Raw genomic sequence first — 17,625 nt, forward strand, 5'->3', positions numbered from 1 at the left:
ATTTTCCCCAATGAATACGATTTCTCCCTCTCAATCTCTGCACCACACCCCTCGCTGTGACACCTCTACATTCATGACTCGACTCTTCTAGGAGTCTACAATTATTTTTCCTTTGCTATTTTAAAATGCCAGGGACTTCCCTGGCAGTTCAGTGGTTGAGACTCCACGCTTCCACTGCAGGGCGGTGTGAATTTGATTCTTGGTTGGAGAACTAGGATTCTGCATGCCGCATGGTGCGGCCAAAAAAATAAAAATAAAGCCAGCCTTTGTAATCAGGGGCAGTCATGTATGGATGTCCCTCATTACCTGTGGGGGATTGGTTCCAGGACACCCCCCCTCCCCTGTGTGTACCAAAATCCATGGATGCTTAAGTCCCTTATATAAAATGGCAGAGTACAGTCAGCCCTCCAATTCCACGGATGTGGAACCCGTGGCTTTTGGGGGGCTGACTGTACTTGGTCCTCAGTTTGGAGAGAGAGCTCAGCACAAGATAAAGAACAGAGATACGTTTCTTTAGGACTCTAATTTAGCTGTTTCTTGCCCCTGCCAGCAGATGAAGTCAACCACCATGAAAAAACAACAATTAATCCCATGCTGAAGGCCAACTAGTAGCTGATTCACTCACTGTGTTGGCTATCTCTTGTGCTCGCCTCATATCCTCTTGGTCCTGTTTTTTTTTTTTTTTTTTTGCAGTACGTGGGCCTCTCACTGTTGTGGCCTCTCCCGTTGCGGAGCACAGGCTCCGGACGCGCAGGCTCAGTGGCCATGGCTTACGGGCCCAGCCACTCCGTGGCATGTGGGATCTTCCCGGACTGGAGCACGAACCCGTGTCCCCTGCATCAGCAGGCGGACTCTCAACAACTGCGCCACCAGGGAAGCCCCTCTTGGTCCTGTTATGACACCATCATTGCTGGGGAAGCAGCTTCACACATGTGTCATGTAACAACACCTCACCTAAGCTCCTCCAGGCATCTCTCTTTCCTTCTCAGGCTTCTGTAGGAACCACCTGGCACTCACACTGGTGCTTCTGGAAGTGTGAGGGTACTAACAACTCATGAGAAAACCCTTGACCCAACAGGATAGGAGTTGAAGGATAAATTCTCCCCTCCTCTGGCCTATGGGCAGACAATTTTGAGGTGGTTTTCACAGTTCTTCAGAAGGTTCCAGCATGATCAAGCCCCAGTTTCCACAGCTGTGATCAACTCAAGTATGGACCCTTGAATTAGCTTTCCCTTCTTTGTTTCCCTATCCCTAGTCACCCCCTTTGGTCCCTGGGATTACTTCCTGCAGTGAACTACTTGCCCCTGAACAGTAATCTCAGGCTGTACCTTCTGGGGGAATCCAGCCTAAGGTGTCCACCTTGTGGCTAGAGTCATAGCTGTACCACATGACTGGACTGACCAATAGGTGAACAGCCCAAAGCCATTTTGAGTGTCAGCCTTGTAGGTCTGACCCAGATACAGAGTCTGTGGGAATCACTTATCTTCATATATCACTTCATCTAGATGCAGCAGCCTCTGAGGTCCCTTTTTTAAACACATTTTAAGGACCAAGTAAGCCATCGACAATTTCAACAAAGGCAGAAAGAGCCCCAGGCTATTCCTTACTATTTTGGAATCTTCTGTATTTTATTGCATGTATCAGGTACTCAATCTAAGTAAACTGAAATACCATACCTATTACACAGTTCCCTTCACGTGTTTCCAGAGAAACGTGTTTCTATTCCTGCCTAACACAAACAGTATGGTGAAATAATAATAATACTTTTGAGTATTTATTATGTTCCAGAACGAAGTGCTTTATGAACATTATCATAGTTATTGTTAACAACCTCCCCTTGTAATAGATACTATTATTAACGCCATTTACGGATGTGAAAATGGAGGCTCTGAGAGGTTAAGTAATTGCCTAAAGTTGTACAGCAAGTAAGTAGTAGAGCCAGGATTCAAATTCAGCATTCTGACCCCAGAGCGCAATGACAATGATCTACTGTCATGAAAAGAAAGACTACTGGAATAGATCAATGGAATAGAATTGAGAGCCCCCCAAAAACTCATACACCTGTGGTCAATTGATTTTTGACAAGGATGCCAAGAGTATTCAGTGGGGAAAAAATAGTTTTTTCAGTAAATGATGCAATTGAACGTCAACAGCAAAAGAATAAACTGGACCCCTAACTCTCACCATATAAAAAATTAACTCGGGCTTCCCTGGTGACGCAGTGGTTGAGAGTCCGCCTGCCGATGCAGGGGACACGGGTTCGTGCCCCGGTCTGGGAAGATCCCACATGCCGCGGAGCGGCTGGGCCCGTGAGCCATGGCCGCTGAGCCTGTGCGTCCGGAGCCTGTGCGCCGCAACGGGAGAGACCACAACAGTGAGAGGCCCGTGTATCACCAAAAAAAATAAAAATAAAAATAACTCAAAATGGATCAAAAACCTAAATGTAAAACTCTTAGAAGAAAATATAGTATAAATATTCTTGATGTTGGATGAGGCAATGGTTTATTGGATATGACACCAAAAGCTCAAGCAACAAAAGGGCAGAAAAAACCAGATAAATTGGACTTCATCAAAATTAAAAATTTTTGTGATTCAAATTACATTCCCAAGAAAGTGAAAAGACAGCCACAAAATGGAGAAAATATTTGCAAATAATATATCTGATGAATCTAATGTCCAGAATAAATAAAGAACTCATAACTCAAGAACAAAAAGACAAATAACCCAATTTTTTAAATGGGCAAAAGATTTTTTTCTGTGTGGAAGAAATCTAAATATATTCATAGGGCTTAAAATTTTTTTTAATTTATTTTTTAGTGTGATGCACTTTATTTCCTAGACTATTCAAATTTATTGGGGTTTGGGTCAGTTTTACATTATTATTTTTTATTATTTATTTATTTTTATTTGGCTGCACTGTGTGGCTTGTGGGATCATAGTTCCCTGACCAAGGATTGAACCTGGGCCCATCCAAGCCCTAACCACTGGACCGCCAGGGAATTCCCATTACATTATTATTTTTTTATTGAAGTATAAGTATAGTTGATTTACAATATTATATTAGTAACGGGCAAAGGATTTGAATAGACATTTCTCCAAAGCAGCTCAGTATCATTAGTCATTAGGGAAATGCAAATCAAAATCACAGTGGGTTACCACTTTACATCTCCTAGGATGGCTATAATAGTTTTTAAAATGGAAAATAGCAAGTGTTGATGAGGGTATGGAAAAAATTGGAACCTTCATACATTGGTGGTGAGAATATAAAATGGTGCAGCTGCTGTGGAAGACAGCAGTGTTGTAATAATAATAATTGCTATCATTTTTTGACCACTCTCCATGTGCCAGGCACTGGGCTGATTGCTTTAAATGCTTCATCTCTTTAAACCCTCAAAAAAGCCAATGAGGTTCAGTATAGGAAACAGAAACCATTCAAATGGAACAAAAAGGAACTTAATGTGGGGAATTAGATGCTTACAAAAGAGCACCTGTAGGATGAGAAAAATCTAGGATAAGCCTCAAGGAATGATCCTCAGAATACTGAAGAAGTGACTTGCCACGGAAGTTACTCTGTCACAGTAAGGTAGGTGGGGAATCAGAAGGCTGTCACTGGAATCATTGAGTTTGAGAACACATAATTGTAGATGTATTCTGAGGACCAGGAAGCTGCTGTAGCTGTTGCCACAATGGCTGTTTAACTCATCAAGCTGATGACTGGACATTGGAACAAGTAGTCCAGTTATCACCTTTGCTGCTACTATTTTTTGACCCCCACTATGCAGACTGGAACTGGAATAGTGCTGTGGTAAAACTCCATGTTACCATAACCTTGAAAACAGCCAGAAGCCTAAGTTGACTTCCATTTTATGTAAGTGCGTTAATTAATGGAACCCAATTCTCATCCAGAACCCTAGCTGCAAGGACATTTGGGAAACATAGTTATCTCTGTGGTACAGAAGGCATGCTAGAGGGAAACAAAAATGGATTATGAGTGAAATTGACTAAATCCTGATGTATCTGCTCTTCAGGTGAAAAAATGAAAGGCTTATAAGCATCAACTACTTTGTCCAAGGTCATGCAGTCAGTCGGTGGCAGGGTTGGGATTTGAATCCAGATCTGTTTTCCCAAGACCCATATACCTTAGAAGACTATCTCTGCTGGGTTTCTGTTTGTGAGTGGGGAGTGGGAGCACTGAGACCATGGTGAATAGACACTTTCCCAGCATCCTGACTGAGCATAAACCATTGTAATAGGCACGCAGTTATCATGTGTACCCTAGAGCACATCAGAGGTGACATGTATGATGCTCTCTAGAGAGAAGGGCTCAATTTGTAAAGGATATTGAAGAAACTGTGCAAAATAATTTTTTTTCTTTTCTCATTCAAAAGACAGCAGGCTTTGTGCTTTGATGCTTTGGGAGAGGTTTGGGACAAACCTTCCTGGCTTCTCTTTCCATTGAGAGAATAGGCTGGAGGAAAGAGACGTGTCCCCCAAACTAAAAAGAGATTCTGTTGGTGTGGAGGAAGGAGAGGCCTGTGTTTTCCCCAAGTAAAAGGGCCTCTACCCTCCCCTCCAGAGGTGGCAGGACTCTGAGGGCGTGACTGTGTGGTCATCCCAAGACTACGGGCCTAGGCATAGTCCTATACCCCAAGCAGGGCAGGAAGCAGCTGAGTGGCAGATCTGAGAGGGTTTGTGAGCTGTGCCTTCACAGAGACAAGCCATATGGGCAAGGGACTGATCACTGATGACCAGAGGGGACTTCTGGACACTTTGGCCCTGGAATCTTCATGTAACCCCACAAAGGTTACACAGGTTAAGTTTCCTACATGCCCATTAGGAAGTTGCTTTATAGAAAATAAAGAAATGTGCCATCTCTTTGAGGAGACAGAGACTTACCAGTACAAAAAGGCTTTATACAGATCTTACTCTCTTCCTCAGACTTCACTACAATCCCAACCCCCCCCCCAACAACTCAGCAAAAGGAAGATTTATATGTAACTATTTAGTAGTATTGGATCATTGCTGTTGCTTTCAAGTACTGTATGTCACTGAAATAAAAGAATAAAAATATGCATATAATTGAAAAACAGAATGCTCTCTATCCATTTGTATAAGAGAAGGAATAATTTCATTACTTTTTTGTTTATGGGTACCGTTTTGTTACTTTTCTTTCATTTTTAAAAAATGGGGATGAAATTCATGTAACGTACAATTAACCATTTTGAAGTGTCCCTTTCGGTGTCATTTAGTGCATTCACAATGTTGTAGACAACCACCTCTCTCTAGTTTCAAACTTTTTTATCACTCCAGAAGACACCCATTGAGCAATCCCTCCCCATTCCTCCTCTCTTCCAGCGCCTGGCAACTACTAATTTGCTTTAATGTCTTTATAGATTTCCCATTCTGGATATTTCATATAAAATGAACCATGCAGTGTGTGCTAGTTTCTGTCTGGCTTATTTCATTTTGCATGCTTTTGAGGTTCATCCAAGTTGTAGCGTGTATCAGTGCTTCATTTGTTTTTATGGATAAATTATATTCCATGGTATGGATATACCACAATTCTAAAAATCCATTCATTCACCTTTTTGGCTATTGTGAATAGTGCTGCTGTGAACCTTCATGGACAGTTGTCTGTTGAAGTACTTGTTTACTTTTTCTTTTTTTTTTTAAATGTATTTTTTTTAAAGTCTTTACTGAATTTACCACAACACTGCTTCTGTTCCATGCTTTTTGGTTTTTTGGCCGTGAGGCATTCTGATATAAAAACATTTCCAAACTGAAGGTTTTTCTGAGAAAGAGACAAAAAGCTCCAGTCCAGACAAGACATTTGCAAACACTGACACATGAAATATATAGTTCCAGTTTACATTCAGATGGCCACCCACCTCATGTACTAGTGCTGGCTACACACATTAAAAATCTTTCATGGCTATGGACATGGTGTTCTTGCTCTTCCTAGCATTCTCTGCCCAGAAGTCTCCTCTGCTCCCTTACATCAGCATCATTAAAAAGAATTGCCCATTAACATCCTCAGGTGAGTAATTGTTGCAAAAAATCGTTAGTGGCATTAACTTTAGAAAGATTGTCAAAAGTGCAGTAGGTGTAGTTCTTGACTTACTTACAACCTGTACTTTTGTACATTACACTTTGATACCTCTAAATAAAGCATTTTGAATGTTTGCACATTTGCTGATAAGTGAGCGTTTTGATCCATCACGCAACGCCAAGCAACAGTTTGGTCTTTCCATTTTTGCTGGTGCAGTAATATTTGTCCAACTTTGAATTTTTTATGTATTTTACTGGTATTTTATATAAATAGGTGGAAAATTGAAAAATGAAATTGCTGATAGTGGTGATAAAATATAAACATATTGCAATTGAGGTAAAATAGTTACCATTCAGTTAAGCTGGAAGTGCTGACTTTATTCTCATTTGGATGAGAATGTAACTCAGTTCATTTTGTGTTGATTTGGATGGAAAAATAATTAAAGAATAGGTAAAAAAATGCTGGAAATATATCATCAGATATGTAATTTGAGATTTTATATATATTTATACACATATATATTTGCACATTAAGAATAGATGTCTTTCTCTTCCTTGATAAATAGAAAGTTAAATTTTCACACATTTGATTTTTATACAAGATTTTATGAACAAATCATGTATGAAAGTAGATTATTTACTGCTTACACTTTTTCCTGGGACACCACTGATCAAAACAGGCAAGGAACCTTGAGGGGAAAGTGGGAATTTTTCAGATCCTAAAGGCACAATAATAATAATAGTAGTAGTAGTAGAGTAGTAACTCCTGTTTAAGCACTTGCTGTGTTTCAGGCTCTATGCTTGCTGTGTCACAAGTCTAAAATCATTTCATTCTTACAATCCGTAGTTGAAATCCTTAGTTATTATGTAGCCTCCCATTTTATAAAGTAGCATCCTAGAGTTCATAAAATTGAAATGACTTGTCCAAAGTCACAGCCAGTATGTAGAGGGGTTTATTGATTCCAAAGCCCATGTAGTAATCACTACCTTGTTTTACTCTCCTGTTTGCTCAATAGTCAAGTTTGAACAAACCTCTTTTAAAGTCAGATTATGACCAGATGATAAAACCTGTGTGAAAAAAAAAAAACGGCATAAGTCTCTGTGTCTTGTACGGATAGATGAAACATTTTCAGGAACAAGAAATAATAAGCTTTGTTATAACACCTCAAAATAATTTTAATAAAAGTATTGAAAAGGGAAACAACAGAACACCCAATATATTATGAGTTAATGATAGGACATTTTGCAGAAGACTGGGGCCAATGAAACACTTGCTTTGCTAACCTGCAATGTATATAGGAATGCTATAGGTAAATAGAACCAACAACACAATAAGTGATTATCAAAATATTACTGTTACGTTGCATAGTTACCTGTCTCTACCTTAAGAGTGAATCTGACGCAACATTGTAAAACAACTATACCCCAATTTAAAAAAGAAGACTGAGTCTGAATGAATGTTTGCATTCCTTTTTTCTAAATTGGCCTCTTACTTACAATGTGAAAGCAGCCCTTTTCCAAACTTATCTGGAGAAGAATTTGTAAGAAATGGAAGAACTGTGTTATTAGCTAATCGCCACTGTTGCAGCTATTCCACTTGCAGAGGCAGAAATGCAAACCCCAAATGTTGACCATATGACAACATGCCAGAAAGATTTTGAAAATGGTGTACAGACCACAGGGAGGCAGCTGGGTTTCTGATGAGCAGCATACTCCATCAAAAGCCATTTCCATTCCTTCTGGAAATACATCAATTAAAGGAGCAAAGGAACATGAGGGAGGAAAGAGCAGCATGTTCCAGTCTTGGCTAACCTTCTACTTGGAGGAGCCAATGCAAATTCTAGAAATAACAGCAGCAGAAGCAGAAACTGATGGCAGTAGTAACTCAGAATATGAGATCCACTAGATTAAGTCTGAGTCAATCTTGCTCTATTTTTCTTGAAGATCTTTTCTAGAAACAAATGCTGTTTGTATTTGACAGTTGAGAAGACATAATGAATGTATTTATTCAGTCAGTAAACATGTACCAAGTGATGGGGATGGTGATGCTTGAGTGAGACTTGAAGTTGGGTAGGATGTGTGGGCCATGAAGGGGGTTGGGAGGAGTGTGGAGGCTGTTCCAGGCAGAGGGAACAGTATATGCTGAGGCACAGAGGCAGATGTTGATGTTAAAGGAATGATTTTCTCTCTGGAGTGGGAAGAAATTGATCTTCAGAAAAAAAAATCATGGCTCATTTTCACTTTCAGGAGATAGATAGCATTTCATGGCACAGATAGGTGGTTCTTTTGGTTGAGGAAAACAATGTGTGATTCTCAGGGGTGGGAAGAGGAATGGTCAGGGAGAGAGGAGGGCAGAAGAGATGAGATGAAGATGGAAAAGTTGTTCTGCCAGAGAAAGTAAGAAGTGAGGGGAATTTGGAGTTTGGGGGCAGCCTGGGGGAATTGGCCTGGACAACTTGGAGAGACTGGAACAGTAAGAAGAAATGAAAAGATGGCAAGGCCAGGTCCAAGAAAGATACTTGAGCAAAATAAAGAAGTCCTTGTGAACTGGAGAACAGGACAATCAGTGATAAGGAGAACACGAGTTCTTCCCAAGGAATATACAGAACACTGCCACAGACTTCTACATTCTGTGGGGCAGTGGCTTGAGTAATCTTTATTTGGATATTAAAGAGTAACCCCAGCAGGCAGGAGGACTCAGAGTGGTTGCCAAGTGACATCGTATTCTTAATATTTGTAAATTTTGCTGGCTTTTTCTGACTGGCAAACAATACTTTGTTCTTAAAGTTCTGCAGTTTGTGGGCTCCATTTTTTTATATTTAAAAATAATTTAGGGCTTCCCTGGTGGCGCAGTGGTTGAGAGTCCGCCTGCCAATGCAGGGGACACGGGTTCGTGCCCCGGTCCAGGAGGATCCCACATGCCGCGGAGCGGCTGGGCCCGTGAGCCATGGACACTGAGCCCGCGCGTCCGGAGCCTGTGCTCCACAACGGGAGAGGCCACAACAGTGAGAGGCCCGCGTACCGCAAAAAAAAAAGGAAAAAAAAATAATTTAAATTAGTGAATTTGTAATTTATGTTCTGAATTTAAAATGTTTTAAAACATAATATGTAAAATAAAATAATCTTTTTTTTTTGGCTGCACTGCACAGCATGTGGGATCTTAATTCCCCAGCCAGAGATTGAACACATGTCCCCTGCAATGCAAGTGCAGAGTCTTAACCACTGGACCGCCAGGAAGTCCCTAAAATATAATAATCTTGAACAAATAAAATTATATACAAGTTTATGTTCTTAACCCAACAAAAAAGAATTTCATGTATTTAAAACATTTTCCCCAATGTCTGGTTAAAAAGCACCTTCTCTCTTATTTAAATATTTCTTCGGAATTTGCAAGCCTAACCTGCAGGCTGAATCAGTTCTCTGATCTAGAGGAAGGGCATTACAGGCGAAGGATGAAGCAAAATACCTGTTACTGTGTCTCTGCTTCATTAGTCCCTTAAAAGAGACTGAACCATCCAGGCTGCATGCTCCAGGGACTATAAAACAGTGTATTCTCTATGTTCTTTCGTCCTCTCCACTCCCAGTCCAACCTGTCCCTCCTGTTTGATTTGGACACACCAGCATTCACTCCCACTTCTCTGGCCCTGGACTCTTGTTCTGTCTTCAATGCCATGAAATGAGTAGGTAGAAAATGTCAAGTAGACAGAGTGTTCAGAGCTCAGAAGGGAAGTCTAGGTTGGAAACATAAATTTGAATTATTGTTATATAGCTAGTTATTAAAGATATGGGTGTGGATGAAATTGTGTAGAGAGAGAAGGTTGAATGAGAAGGGAAATGCAATAAAAAAATTTACAGTCCCAGTCAGGGAAAATGAGTCGACAGTGGAGAAAGAGAAGGAGTAGGTGCAGAGGTGAGAGATCAACCAGAAGAGTGTGGTGCCACAGAAAGTAAGAGAAAGTGTTTCAGGAAGGAAGCGGTGACCAGCTGAGTCATACTGCTGAGACATCTAGTAAGATGGACCCTGGAATGTGTCCATAGGACTTGGCAATGTGGAGGTTATTAGTGACCTTGGTGAGAGAAATTTTGGTGAAGTGGTGTGTGTAGAAGCCAGGTTGAAGACTATCAAAAAGTGAGTAGAGGGCTTCCCTGGTGGCGCAGTGGTTGAGAGTCCACCTGCCGATGCAGGTGACACGGGTTCGTGCCCCGATCCGGGAAGATCCCACATGCCGCGGAGCGGCTGGGCCCGTGAGCCATGGCCGCTGAGCCTGCGCGTCCGGAGCCTGTGCTCCGCAACGGGAGAGGCCGCAACAGTGAGAGGCCCGCGTAGTGCAAAAAAAAAAAAAAAAAAAAAAAAAAAAAGTGAGTAGAGGGCTTCCTTGGTGGCGGAGTGGTTAAGAATCCGCCTGCCAATGCAGGGGACACGGGTTCGATCCCTGGTCCAGGAAGATCCCACATGCTGCAGAGCAACTAAGCCCGTGCGCCACAACTACTGAGCCTGCGCTCTAGAGTCCGCGAGCCACAGTTACTGAGCCCATGTGCCACAACTACTGAACCCTGTGCTTCTAGAGCCCGTGCTCCGCAACAAGCGAAGCCACTGCAGTGAGAAGCCTGTGCACCACAACGAAGGGTAGCCCCTACTCGCTGCGACTAGAGAAAGCCCGCATGCAACAATGAAGACCCAAAGCAGCCAAAAATAAATAAAATAAATAAATTTATTTTTTTAAAAAAGTGAGTAGAATGCAGAAAATTGAGAAAGTATGAGAAGATAATTCTTGAAAAAACTTGGCTGTTGAGGGGAGAAGAGAGATAGGGCAGTAGGTGGAAGGGGTATTGGATCAAGGGAGGGATTTCCTATTTTTAATGAGAGGATCCTAGCCTTTTGAGTTCTGATGGAAACAATTCAGTAAAGGATGTATTAGTTAAGATAATTTTAGCTGCCAGATAAACCTTCCCAATTACGCATAATGGCTCAAACATGATAGAAATTTATGTCTTTTTTTTTCTTTTTTTTTCTTCTTCCTCGTTCCTTGTCAGAGTTCAGGGAATGTGATACATTTTATTGATAATACAAGCTTTAAGGAGTTTTGTTTTTTGAATTTTATTTTATTTATTTTTTTATACAGCAGGTTCTTAATAGTCATCCATTTTATACACACCAGTGTATACATGTCAATCCCAATCGCCCAATTCATCACACTGCCCCCCATCCCCCCGCCGCTTTCCCCCCTTGGTGTCCATACTTTTGTTCTCTATGTCTGTGTCTCAATTTCTGCCGTGCAAACCGGTTCATCTGTACCATTTTTCTAGGTTCCACATATATGAGTTAATATATGACATTTGTTTTTCTCTTTCTGACTTACTTCACTCTGTATGACAGTCTCTACATTCATCCACATCTCAACAAATGACCCAATTTCATTCCTTTTCACGGCCGAGTAATATTCCATTGTATATATGTACCACAGCTTCTTTATCCATTCATCTGTTGATGGGCATTTAGGTTGCTTCCATGACCTGTCTATTGTAAATAGTGCTGCAATGAACAATGGGGTGCATGTGTCTTTTTGAATTATGGTTTTCTCTGGGTATATGCCCACTAGTGGGATTGCTGGGTCATATGGTAATTCCATTTTTAGTTCTTTAAGGAACCTCTGTACTGTTCTCCATAGTGGCTGTATCAATTTACATTCCCATCAACAGTGCAAGAGGGTTCCCTTTTCTCCACACCCTCTCCAGCATTTGTTGTTTGTAGATTTTTTGATGATGCCCATTCTAACTGGTGTGAGGTGATGCCTCATTGTAGTTTTGATTTGCATTTCTCTAATAATTAGTGATGTTGAGCAGCTTTTCATGTGCTTCTTGGCCATCTGTATGTCTTCTTTGGAGAAATGTCTATTTAGGTCTTCTTCCCATTTTTGGATTGGGTTGTTTGTTTTTTTAATATTGAGCTGCATGAGCTGTTTATATATTTTGGAGATTAATCCTTTGTCCGATGATTCATTTGCAAATATTTTCTCCCATTCTGAGGGTTGTCTTTTCGTCTTGTTTATGGTTTCCTTTGCTGTGCAAAAGCTTTTAAGTTTCATTAGGTCCCATTTGTTTATTTTTGTTTTTATTTCCATTACTCTAGGAGGCAGATCAAAAAAATATCTGGCTGTGATGTATGTCAAAGAGTGTTCATCCTATGTTTTCCTCTAAGAGTTTTATAGTGCCCGGTCTTACATTTAGGTCTCTAATCCATTTTGAGTTTATTTTTGTGTGTGGTGTTAGGGAGTGTTCTAATTTCATTCTTTTACATGTAGCTGTCCAGTTATCCCAGCACCACTTATTGAAGAGACTGTCTTTTCTCCATTGTATATCCTTGCCTCCTTTGTCATAGATTAGTTGACCATAGGTGTGTGGGTTTATCTCTGTGCTTTCTATCTTGTTCCATTGATCTGTGTTTCTCTTTTTGTGCCAGTATCATATTTTCTTGATTACTGTAGCTTTGTAGTATAATATGAGGTCAGGGAGTCTGATTCCTCCAGCTCCGTTTTTTTCCCTCAAGACTGCTTTAGCTATTTGGGGTCTTTTGTGTCTGCATATAAATTTTAAGATTTTTTGTTCTGGTTCCATAAAAAAATGCCATTGGTAATTTGATAGGGATTGCATTGAATCTGTAGATTGCTTTGGGTAGTAGAGTCATTTTCACAATATTGATTCTTCCAATCCAAGAACATGGTATATCTCTCCATCTGTTGGTATCATCTTTAATTTCTTTCATCAGTGTCTTATAGTTTTCTGCATACAGGTCTTTTGTCTCCCTAGGTAGGTTTATTCCTAAGTATTTTATTCTTTTTGTTGCAATAGTAAATGGGAGAGTTTCCTTAATTTCTCTTTCAGATTTTTCATCATTAGTGTATAGGAATGCAAGAGATTTCTGTGCATTAATTTTGTAACCTGCAACTTTACCAAATTCATTGATTAGCTCTAGTAGTTTTCTGGTGGCATCTTTAGGATTCTCTATGTATAGTATCATGGCATCTGCAAACAGTGACACTTTTACTTCTTCTTTTCCAAATTGTATTCCTTTTATTTCTTTTTCTTCCCGGATTGTCGTGGCTAGGACTTCCAAAACTATCTTGAATAGTGGTGAGAGTGGGCTTCCTTGTCTTGTTCCTTATCTTAGAGGAAATGCTTTCAGTTTTTCACCATTGAGAATGATGTTTGTTGTGGGTTTGTCGTATATGGCCTTTATTATGTTGAGGTAGGTTCCCTCTATGCCCACTTTCTGGAGAGTTTTTATCATAAATAGGTGTTGAATTTTGTCAAAAGCTTTTTCTGCATCTTTTGAGATGATCATATGGTTTTTATTCTTCAATTTGTTAATATGGTGTATCACACGATTGATTTGTGTATATTGAAAAATCCTTGCATCTCTGGGATAAATCCCACTTGATGATGGTGTATGATCCTTTTAATGTGCTGTTGGATTCTGTTTGCTAGCATTTTGTTGAGGATTTTTGCATCTTCATTCATCAGTGATATTGGTCTGTAATTTTCTTTTTTTGTAGTATCTTTGTCTGGCTTTTATATCAGTGTGACGGTGGCCTCATAGAATGAGTTTGGGAGTGTTCCTTCTTCTGCAATGTTTTGGAAGAGTTTGAGAAGGATGGGTGTTAGCTCTTCTCTAAATGTTTGATAGAATTCACCTGTGAAGCCATCTGGTCCTGGACTTTTTGTTGGAAGATTTTTAATCAAAGTTTCAAATTCATTACTTGTGATTGATCTGTTCATATTTTCTATTTCTTCCTGGTTCAGTCTTGGAAACTTATACCTTTCTAAGAATTTGTCCATTTCTTCCAGGTTGTCCATTTTATTGGCATAGAGTTGCTTGTAGTAGTCTCTTAGGATGCTTCGTATTTCTGCGGTCTCTCTTCTACTTCTCCTTTTTCATTTCTAATTTTATTGATTTGAGTTCTCTCCCTCTTTTTCTTGATGAGTCTCCCTAATGGTTTATCAGTTTTGTTTATCGTCTCAAAGAACCAGTTTTTAGTTTTATTGATCTTTGCTATTGTTTTCCTTGTTTCTATTTCATTTATTTCTGCTCTGATCTTTATGATTTCTTTCCTTCTGCTAACTTTGGGTTTTGTTTGTTCTTCTTTCTCTAGTTCCTTTAGGTGTAAGGTTAGATTGCTTTATTTGAGATTTTTCTTGTTTCTTGAGGTAGGCTTGTATAGCTATAAACTTCTCTCTTAGAACTGCTTTTGCTGCATCCCATAGGTTTTGGATCGTCGTGTTTTCATTGTCATTTGTCTCTAGGTATTTTTTGATTTCCTCTTTGATTTCTTCAGTGATCTCTTGGTTATTTAGTAACGTATTGTTTAGCCCCCATGTGTTTGTGTTTTTTTCCCTGTAACTGATTTCTAATCTCATAGCGTTGTGGTCAGAAAAGATGCTTGATATGATTTCAATTTTCTTAAATTTATTGAGGCTTGATTTGTGACCCAAGATGTGATCTATCCTGGAGAATGTTCTGTGTGCACTTGAGAAGAAATTGTAATCTGCTGTTTTTGGAGGGAATGTCCTATAAATACCAATTAAATCTTTCTGGTCTATTGTGTCATTTTAAGCTTCTGTTTCCTTATTTATTTTCATTTTGGATGATCTGTCCATTGGTGTAAGTGAGGTGTTAAAGTCCCCCACTATTATTGTGTTACTGTCGATATCCCCTTTTATAGCTGTTAGCAGTTGCCTTATGTATTGAGGTGCTCCTATGTTGGGTGCATATATATTTATAATTGTTGTATCTTCTTTTTGGATTGATCCCTTGATCTTTATGTAGTGTCCTTCCTTGTCGCTTGTAACAGTCTTTATTTTAAAGTCTATTTTATCTGACATGAGTATTGCTACTCCAGCTTCCTTTTGGTTTCCATTTACGTGGAATATCTTTTTCCATCCCCTCACTTTCAGTCTGTATGTGTCCCTAGGCCTGAAGTGGGTCTCTTGTAGACAGCATATATATGGGTCTTGTTTTTGTATCCATTCAGCAAGCCTGTGTCTTTTGGTTGGAGAATTTAATCCATTCACGTTTAAGGTAATTATGTATATGTATGTTCCTGTGACCATTTTCTTAATTGTTTTGGTTTGTTTTTGTATGTCCTTTTCTTCTCTTGTGTTTCCCACTTAGAGAAGTTCCTTTAGCATTTGTTGTAGAGCTGGTTTGGTGGTACTGAATTCTCTTAGCTTGTCTGTAAAGCTTTTGATTTCGCCATCAAATCTGAATGAGATCCTTGCCAGGTAGAGTAATCCTGGTTGTAGGTTCTTCCCTTTCCTCCCTTTAAGTATATCATGCCACTCCCTCTGGCTTGTAGAGTTTCTGCTGAGAAATCAGCTGTTAACCTTATGGGAGTTCCCTCGTATGTTATATGTCATTTTTCCCTTGCTGCTTTCAATAATTTTTCTTTGTCTTTAATTTTTGCCAATTTGATTACTATGTGTCTTGGAGTGTTTCTCCTTGGGTTTATCCTGCCTGGGACTCTCTGCGCCTCCTGGACTTGGGTGGCTATTTCCTTTCCCATGTTAGGGAAGTTTTCGACTATAATCTCTTCAAATATTTTCTCGGGTCCTTTCTCTCCCTCTTCTCCTTCTGGGACCCCTATAATGCGAATGTTTTTGTGTTAGTGTTGCCCCAGAGGTCTCTTGGGCTGTCTTCATTTCTTTTCATTCTTTTTTCTTTATTCTGTTCCGCAGCAGTGAATTCCACCATTCTGTCTTCCAGGTCACTTATCCGTTCTTCTGCCTCAGTTATTCTGCTATTGACTCCTTCTAGTGTAATTTTCATTTCAGTTATTGTATTGTTCATCTCTGTTTGTTTGTTCTTTAATTCTTCTAGGTCTTTGTTAAACATTTCTTGCATCTTCTCGATCTTTGTCTCCATTGTTTTTCCGAGGTCCTGGATCATCTTCACTATCATTATTCTGAATTCTTTTTCTGGAAGGTTGCCTATCTCCACTTCATTTAGTTGTTTTTCTCAAGTTTCATCTTGTTCCTTCATCTGGTACATAGCGCTCTGCCTTTTCATCTTGTCTATCTTTCTGTGAATGTGGTTTTTGTTCCACAGGCTGCAGGATTGTAGCTCTTCTTGCTTCTGCTGTGTGCCCTCTGGTGGATGAGGCTATCTCTGAAGTTTATGTCTTGAAAACTTAAAATCTAAAGCAACAGATTTGCTCCAGACTGTAATTCAGGACCATGAACTCCTACATCTTGTGACTCACTCACCTTGAACAAGACTCCTATGGTTCCAAGCTTGTTTGCATCAAGCCATGAAAGGGAAAGGAACATGAATGATATCCAAGGGATGTTTTTATGGGTCTAGCCTGGAAGTTGCAGCTATCACTTCAGCACAGATAACATCAGTCACACGGAACCATACTCCATACCTAACTGCCAGAGAGGTTGGGAAATTTAGTCTAGCTGTGTGCCCAGGAAGAGGAAGTGATGAGTTTGGTGAACAGCTAGCAGTCTTTGCTATAGAGGGAGAAGTTAAAGATGTGCGAGATGGTGTGGGGGTCGGAGGAGGGGATAATAGAAAGAGTGAGCTTTCTGAGAAAGCAAGAGAGGTAGAAACTAGGCTCGAGAGCCCATGAGGATAGATTTTTTTTCCCAGCCAGGAAAAGGGGGTAGGGTGGTCAAGGGTATTTACAAGAGAATGATCACAAAGATAGAACAAGGAGGGTGCTGATGGACAGAATGGAGCAAAGCTAATAAAGTTGGAGGTTCTGATAAGGCCAAGAATAGCTTCCATGGGGATTCTTAAATAAATAAGCTGGAATGAGAGGGTCTTGTGATGTTTGCCCTCTCAAAAATGAGATGTTTGAACAAGTTATTTAGGCAGTGATTGGATTCTGACGATGACAAGGTCCATATGTAACCATGGACGTGGGAGGCTGAGATGGAATGGAGAAAATAGTCATTGACAGTGAGGAAGTCAAGGAAACTGAGAGCCCAGGGCATTTGAAGGTTTAGCTGTGTGGGTACTGGTACTACCCAGAAGGGTAATAGGAGTTGTAAATAAGAGGAAGTCTTGAATCATATGCCAAAGTCTTTAGAAGATGGAAAATGATAGTTTTGTGGGGGTGGGGGAGAAGATGGTGGTAAACCTGGGTGAGGTGAAACTTCAAAGGCATATAATTTTTCTTTTACAAGAGGGAGAAGTAGTAAAGGTCTGGAAGTTGTACATGGTGGTGAGAAGGACATTGATTTCACTTTCCAATTTTCAGTAGATGATCAATTAGAGAGGAAGCTTTGGCAGCAGGCAAGGGTTGGGGAGGGGGAGAGAGAGAGAGAGGGAGAGATGTGGTACTCCCAAGGGACTACCAGGCTTTAGTTAGGCAGAAGGTAGAGGTTCCAGTCTAAGAAAAACTTGGGAATGTAGGTATCTAAGGGAGTTTATAGATTTCAGAATGGAAGTTCAAGAAGATACAAAGGAATGATTGGGGAGCAAGACCAGGAAGGAGTGCTGAATCAGTTGAGGGGATGTAGAGAATAGGTGAGAAGGAGAGTTCCAAAGGTAGGGTGACCCTTTTGGATCGGATT

Source organism: Tursiops truncatus, chromosome 1, assembly GCF_011762595.2.
Source record: "Tursiops truncatus isolate mTurTru1 chromosome 1, mTurTru1.mat.Y, whole genome shotgun sequence".
Classification (NCBI taxonomy): domain Eukaryota; kingdom Metazoa; phylum Chordata; class Mammalia; order Artiodactyla; family Delphinidae; genus Tursiops; species Tursiops truncatus.